This window comes from Urocitellus parryii, chromosome 11 (genome assembly GCF_045843805.1).
Source record: "Urocitellus parryii isolate mUroPar1 chromosome 11, mUroPar1.hap1, whole genome shotgun sequence".
Taxonomy (NCBI): Eukaryota; Metazoa; Chordata; class Mammalia; order Rodentia; family Sciuridae; genus Urocitellus; species Urocitellus parryii.
In genome coordinates, this window is record NC_135541.1 from 92,285,185 (window position 1) to 92,293,680 (window position 8,496).

The following is an 8,496-nucleotide window of genomic DNA, read 5'->3' on the forward strand; positions in this document are numbered from 1 at the left end:
CCAGCTCTTGTGCATTATTTTTAATGGACATTTCACAGGAAAGCAGGGAGCTAAAACTCCAAACCTCTGTTCTTGAATTCTGATGAAAAAAAAATTAAAGTCAGACAACGAAAACCATGCAAGAGAACTTGATTATAAGTAAATGTAAAGAGAAAGTGAGGTGAAAGTAAAGTAAAATCCTATTGAGGCTTAAGCAAAGAGCACTGCCAAGAGAGAGGATGGGCTGTCTCCCACAGATATTGACAAAGGATACAATGCTGTCTCCAGGTTTATTACTGTGTGTTGTTTACCAGGAGAACTGGGGACTGCCTTCTGCACTCTTTGCCAATCAGCTGTTCAACCCCTCCTTCACCTCAGGCACTGGAGCTTTGACTTTAACTGTCCTCTCAAGATCTGTCATGGTGGCCATCCTTTTGGGGAGTGGGGGGCAGTCATCTACAAGTCAATCCCATGTTAATGTGTGTACTGGAGTCAATAGCCAGTTAGAAGTTACCTTAGTGCACCTGAGCTACTAAAGGAGCCTTCTTTCCCACACCTATGGAAACCCCTCTAGCCATAATTCCTAGCCTCATGCCAGTCTTAATGGGCCCTGTCAAGAGTTATTTCCATTAATCCTTTTCCCTTGATGTGTGTTCTCATTAGCATCTTTGATTCTATTTATTTTCTACAAATGAACTACCATAATTTGCTTTCTCATCTACTTTGGAAGTACTTTAAAGAACAACTTGTGACATTGCCATGCATTTCACTACTCATCACTAGCTACTGCCTAACAGACAGATATGCAGAACTATTCATCTTTCTTTATTATTAGGATGAAGCAACACTCCTGATTTGGCCCTAGCTTGTTCAAATAACATTTGAAACACCATCAATTCTAAATATGTCCCGAGTGAACACAGCACCTGGTAGTAACCATTTCCTGAAATATAAAGTCTTTGTTTCACTATGAACTTTTTAGATCACCTTAACACATCATCAGATTTCTTCTTATTTTGTTTTGTTTGTTTTTTCCTGTGTGTGCCTAGCAAAGTCTTAGTATTAAAACAAAATAAAACAACACCTCATTAAATATTGAATTAATGAATGAATTAATTAATTAATCAGCCACATAATCAATGGATGAAATGAGCATGTACATAGTACTTGTTTCCTTATATCCCCATATTAAGAAATAGAGCCAATAAACAGGTTGGTTCCTACTATCTATATATTAAGAAAGAAAGCCAATAAAGAGCACCACAGATAACAGTAAAGACTTGCTAAGTTTAATTCATTCAATTTTAGAGCCAAAGAGGACCTTTGAGATGATTCCAGTTATTTCTCTCCTTTATGAGTACATGGTTGTTTTGAATCTGTATTAGCAAAATCATTTAGTTTTTTTCCCTCCTTGAGGGCAAAGACATTATAATGACCAGTGTCCTTGCCTTCAACTCACCTGTTCACCTGTTGCTTGGGGGATTGTAGGCACTCAAAAGCTTTCTGAGTGATGGTGTGAGAGTGCTTGTAGCCCTCTCTTGTCCAATAAGCAGCCATTAGCTACATGAGGCTATTTAATTAATTAGAATTAAATAAAATTTAAAATTTATAATTTGTCACACCACATAAGCAGAGAACAATCCCTTCATTGTAGAAAGTTCTATTGGCCAATGGTGGTCTAGGCTATTTCTCCCAATTTGCAGAACTGAATGAGCTCAGGGAAGTTGTCACTTGCACAAAAACAAGCTATTAGGAGCAGAACTGGGAGTAAAACTAGAAACTCCTAAATCAAATCCATTGTTGTTAAGTTATAGATGACTCATTGCAGAATTCCAATTATGTGTAACCTTAACTTAGAGTTCCAGTGGTATTATACAAAACATGGTCTTTGTCTTATGATTGCTATAGAAGTTATTTGTATTTTAATTATCAATTCACATGTTTTATAAAAAATATGCAGCAGGTACAAAATGTATCTAGGAGTTCTGTACTCCTGGTGTATGAGGAAAAAATGATGCTAACTTTCAAAATGCTTTCAATGTGTTTAGCAAAAAAAATATTAAAATATTATGGGTTTGTGCCAATTTAATTAGAAAAATTGATTCATAGAATATGCTCTGATTTTAAAGGGTGCTTTTTATTTTGGTGTCTTTTAATGCAGTCCTAGATTTACTGATTTGTAAAAATTGACTGGATCTTGAACAAAAAATGAATACAGTTTGTTATGACTTGAAATTCAAAGTTGGTTTGAATTTGAAGATTTTTTTTCTGCTTTAATAGGGAGCATCAGTTTTTTTTTTCAATACTTTTAGAGAAAAAGTCTCATTTTCTTCAACTTCCATGATGTCTTTGTTTATGAAATTAGTGTTTAGTGTTCTCTGGAAAAAGAGAAATCCAGTTCAGCCTGATCGGACCGGAATAATTATAAAGAGGTGATGTGATAGTAGGAGCAAATGTGACTCCATTTTGTTTTATGACTTCATCCTGTAAAACAACCATGCCAAGTAGAAGAGTAATAACTGGGGCAAAATGTTCTTTTCCTTTTGCTAAAGAAACCTTTAAGAACACGGAATTACCTAATGGGGCATTGTTTCTGTAACTGAGGTAAGGGGGCTCTGTTTCTGTTACTGGGGTGACTGGGATAACTGTGATTAATTAGGCTTCCCTCCGCTTGACTGCACTGTCCTGCTTCTGTAACCTGGCTTGCTTGAATTGGCTAGACCCCCTGAATATCTCTTTTGCGGTTTTCAGGCTTATAAGGAGTGCCCTTGCAATTGTTCGGGGCTGATCAGGGGAACAGCTTTATGTTCTGATCAGCCTCCATTGGTGTGCTTCAATAAAGGCTTGATTCAATTATTCATGAGTGGTCTGGAAGTCAGTTTATGAAACCCTGGGAAAAGCTTTAACTATAACTGTGACAAAGCCACTGTTCCTGATCATTCATCTGCCTTTCCTAACAGTGGACTATCAAGAAGGCCAGGTAAAAAAGGACCAAGTAAGAATTTGGAGATCCCCTTCAGGCTATCCCCTAGAGAGGAACTAGAGCTCTCACAGTTGCTAAGCTGAAGATCACTCTTGATCCACTCAAGTTATGTCCTAACTAGAAAAAAGTTCTTGAAAAGCATTCTCGTTTTTTTTTTTCTCTCTTCGTTTTTTCATTTGAGCTTTCTACTTATACACAGTCGTTGAGTTCATCCCAACAAATTCATGCTATTTTGTTTTGCTTTGTCTTCTAGAAATTGAACCCAGATGCACTTGACAATGGAGCTACATCCCCTACACTTTTTTAGTTTTTAATTTTGATCTCCTAAGTTGCTTAGGGCCTTACTAAGTTTTCCAGGCTGGCCTCTAACTTGTGATCCTCCTGCCTCAGCCTTCTAAGTAGCTGGGATTACAGGGGTGCTCTGCCACATCTGGCTAAACATGATAGTGTCTCATTGAAAATTCTACAATCTAATATTTGTTTTTAAAAGCTACAAAGGCAATTTTTCATCTTTTCATAGAAATTTGAACATGGGTCAAACAAAAAGAAATAGTGAAAAAAGAGATCAAGTTTTAGCATTAAAAGATAATTCAGAAAGGTTTTATATTTGAAAGCCAAGCCTTTATTCTTCAATCAGGTAAACTAGTATTAAAGATGATTATGTATCAGTTCTTAGGGATCAATAATATCTATTCAACCACAATACCAAAGAAAAATGTGTTTACCACCACATTTCTTCAGAAGTGAACTTTTTAAAAACTGTTTTAGATGTTGATGGACCTTTATTTTATTCATTTATTTATATACAGTGTTAAGAATTGAACCCAGTGCCTCACACAGGCTAGGCAAGCACTCTATCACTGATAGACAACTCCAACCCAGGAAGTGAATTAAAACAAAACAAAACAAAACAAAACTTTTTCTTGGCTAGTAGTGTAATTATTTTGAGGTCCTCTGTTTTTTTTAAATCTCTCTCTCATACCCACACACACACAAATTTCATAGACTTCCAATAGGGAAACAGGCTGATAGAGCCTTTTCCATCTACAACACCTGGCTTCAAAGTTCATTCTTGACATTAATATGCAGCCATCAGATGTAAAGAAGATTGACAGGATCACACCCAGGAGTTCTTCATGAACCAGGCTCGGATGTTGCACACATTTTGTTGACTGAAATTTTCTTGCAGCTACATCTAATTACTAGAAATAGTTTAAGTAAGAAATATCAGCTTTGGGAGATGAAAGTGTTTGCCCTAAGAAGTTTATAGCTTCATTTTTTGTTTACAAGACCAAGGTAATATTTATACTATTAGAGCTCTTCATTTGAGGAGTTTGTTTTCAATTAATCTGGCAGTTGGTAGGATAAGGAGGAGGATGGTGAAGTATAAGACTGATGCTAGTTGACCAATATTAATGAATGGGTTAGTGTAAATAGGTCAGCTACCAGGATTCAGAATATACACTGACTCAATGGTAGGAACATCATGCTACTTTGTTTAGATATATGGAGTATAGGGAAGAGTATAAGAATTAGGATAGAGAAAACTAAGGCCAATATGCCTCCTAGTTTATTAGGAATAGGTCAGAGGATGACATAGGCAAAAAGAAAGTATCATTCTGGTTTAATGTGAGGGGTTGTTTAAAGGGTTAGCAGATGCGTAAAAATCGGGGTCTCCTAGGAAGTCTGGTGAGAATAAGACAAGGACTATTAGGACTAGGATAAGGAGAAGGCCCCCAAGGATGTCTTTGATAGTACAGTATGGGTGAAAAGGGATTTTATCTCAGTCAGAGATAATTCCAGAGGGATTGTTTGACCCTGTCTCGTGGAGGAAACGAAGGTGATTATTACTAGTGCTTCGATAATAAATGGTAGTACAAAGTGAAATGCAAAGAATCATGTTAAAGTAGCTATGTCAACTGAGAATCCTCCTCAAATTTATTCGATGAGGGTGGTTCCAATGTACGGGATAGCAGATAGAAGATTAGTAATAAAGGCTGCCTCTCAGAGTGATATTTGGCCTCAGGGAAGAACATAGCCTATAAATGTTGTGGCTATTACAGCGAAGAGAAGAGTAACTCATGTTTCATGCTTCAAAATACGTGTAGGACCCGTAATACAACCTTTGGCCTATGTGAAGGAAGAGACATATAAGGAATATGAGGCGCCCTTAGCATGTAAGTAACTAATGATTCAGCCATAATCAATGTTTCTACAAATGTGAGTGACAGATGACAAGGTTGTTACGGTGTCTGACGTGTAGTGCATTGCTAGAAATAGCCCTGTAAGAATTTGGATAGCTAAGCAGAGGCCTAAAAGGGAACCCAAGTTTCATCATGTGGTAATATTAGAGGGTACAGGTAAGTCGATAAAGGAGTGGTTGACAATTTTAATTAAGGGATGAGTTTTGCGGATGTTTATCATTAATGTTTTTATAGTTGAATAAGAATGATGATTTTTCATGTCATTGTTCATGGTTACTCCATGTAAAAATAATGACATACGTTACATATTTATTAAGCATACTTTTTGTTTTAGGTTTTGTAGGATTTTCCTCAAAGCCATCTCCTATTTATGGTAGATTAGTGTTAATTGTTAGTGGAGGAATTGGGTGTGAGGTTGTATTATATTTTGGAGCGTCTTTTTTAGGTTTGATAGTATTTTTAATTTATTTAGGAGATATGTTAGTGGTATTTGGTTATACTACAGCTATAGCAATGGAAGTGTAGTAATTTGGGGTGTACTGTTGTTATGATTTTTAATGGAGTTTTTGATTGTTATGTTTATGGTATTGTATGATGAGGTAGAGATTGTAATTGAATTTAAGAATTCTGAGAATTGAATGATGTTTGAGGGGGGATGACTTAGGGTTGACTCCTGAGGATTTAATGGGGTTTGCAGCTATTTATAGTTATGGGAGTTGATTGATGGTTGTAGCAGGTTGATCATTATTTGTTAGTATTTTTATTGTAATTGAAATTACACATGGAAATAGAGTACAGTGATAATTGCTAGTAGTGTTGAGATTAGGAAGGATAGGAAATACAATTTGATGAGACCCTTTTGGTTTGAGGTTATAACAGAGGCCATTGAGTGAAGGTTGGCAATGAGTTTGAGGATGGCTTTTTCTAATCAGACTAGGTCTAGCAGGGTTGATGAGAGTTTTTCACTCATAAAGAGGTTAAGGTAGGCAACTGAGCATTGAATAATAGTAGGGAAATAGCCTAATAGTTTGGAAAACTTTGATGTGCTTGAGTACATTTTAGTTTTAAGATAGAAGTTTATTAAATTTAGTTCCATAGCAATTATAAATCCTAGAGTTCTGATTAGTAGTGTTGAGATTTTTAGATACATAAGCATGGTTATTACTGGAACATTTATAGGTGGGATGATGTAGGAAAGGATAAATCCTGCAAAGATACTGCTGATTTGAAAGCTTTTAATTGAATTAAGTAGCTGGGGGTTGTTTTCACTGATAAAGATTTGTGTTGAAATTCGAGGCTGTCCTTTAAGAGCATAGAAGATAATCCGTGTACTATATACAGCAGTTACGGAAGTGGCAAGAAGTGTGATAGTAAGGGCTCAGGCATTGGTGGTATACAATGTGTTTTCAGACTCAATAATTAGGTCTTTGAAATAAAATCCAGTTAGATAAGGGGTCCCTGTTGGTGCTAGGCTTCCAATAATGAGTGAGGATGGGGTGAATGGAAGGGTTTTGAATAGGTCTCCTATTTTTCGAACATCTTGTTCATCATTTAGGTTATGAATTGATTGACCCAGAACATATAAATAGTATGGCTTTGAAGAATGCATGGGTGCAGATGTGGAGAAATGCTAAGTGGGGTTGGTTAATTCCAATAGTGACTATTATTAATCCCAGTTGGCTTGAGTTAAAAAATGCAATAATTTTCTTAATATCATTTTGGGTGAGGGCACAGATGGCAGTGAATAAGGTGGAAATGGCTCCCAGGCAGAGAGTAAGTGTTTGGATAGTCTTAATATGTTCTATTAGGGGATAAAAACAAATAAGGAGAAATACTCCTGCTACTACTCTAGTGCTGGAGTGGATTCGAGCTGATTAGGGAGTAGGGCCTTCCATGGCAGAGGGCAATCAGGGGTGTAGGCCAAATTGGGCAGATTTTCCTGTTGCTGCTAAGAATAAACCTAGCAGGGGAAGTAGAGATACATCTATTATGAAGAGTTGTTTAGTTCTAATGAGTTTGAGTTGAGTAGAAATCATGCTATGGCTGAAACAAATTCAATGTCACCAATTTGGTTGTATAGAATAGCTTGGAGAGCTGCTGTATTAGCATCTGTAGGATCATATCATCAACCAATACATAAGAATGATATAATGCCTACTCCCTCTCAGCCAATGAACAGTTGGAATATGTTGTTGGATGTGACTAAGATTATCATGATAATGAGGAATATTAGTAGATATTTGAAGAATTGGTTGATAAAGAAGTCTGAGTGTATATATCATATTGAGAATACTATGATTAATCATTTAACAATAGTGCTATGGGCATGAATAGCATAGAGAAGTAATCTAATTTGAAGCTTATGGAGAGAGTAAAAGTTTGAATTGTCATTCAGTGTCAGTTTGAAATAACAAGTTCATAATTTGAATTGATAAATATTAGTGTTGGAATTATACAAAATGAATATGCACAGTAATAGATGTTTTTACATAGTTTGGATAGTTGCTGTGTTTATAGGAGTCAGTTATGGTAAGGAGAATGGGAAAAGTTAGTGTAACAAGTGACATGAGGATGAGTGAAGAAAATATATTAATTACTTTTATTTGGAGCAATTTTTTTGCTCCTAAGACCAACGAATTACTTCTATCCTATAAAAGATAAGAAAGTTATGGCTGTAATCATGGAGAGCATGAATTAGCAGTTCTTGCATACTTTCTTGGTAAATAAGGGATTGTGATTCTCTATTGTTAGATTCACAAGCTAAAGTTTTATTTAAACTATATTTACAGTATAAATGTCCCAGGATGATAGTAGGATTTGCTGATAGAATGACAATTTGGAAGAGGTGAAGTAACATGAGTGTGTTTTCTCACGTGAAAGAAGGATTAATGTTAGATGTGTGGTATGCAAATTTTCCCCATTGTGTTATGATTAATATATATAGTGAGTAAAGGGCAGTGATTAATATATTAAGACCAGTAAAAGTAATTGTAATATTTGATCAGGTGAATGATGTTGTGATAATGAATAATTCTCCAATCAAGTTAATTTTGGGGGAAGAGCTAGATTAGTTAGACTAGCCAGAACTCATCATGTTGCCATAAGGGGAAAAATGGATTGTAAGCCTTGGGCTAGCCTTATAGTTTGGCTATGAATTCACTCATAATTAGTGTTTGCCAGACAAAATAGTATGGAGGATGTTAATCCATGGTCAATTATTAGTGCTGTGGTTCCTATAAAGCTTCAGGGTGTTTGAATTACAATTGCTACAATAACTAATGATATATGATTTACTGATGAGTAGACAATGAGGATTTTAGGTCTTGTTGT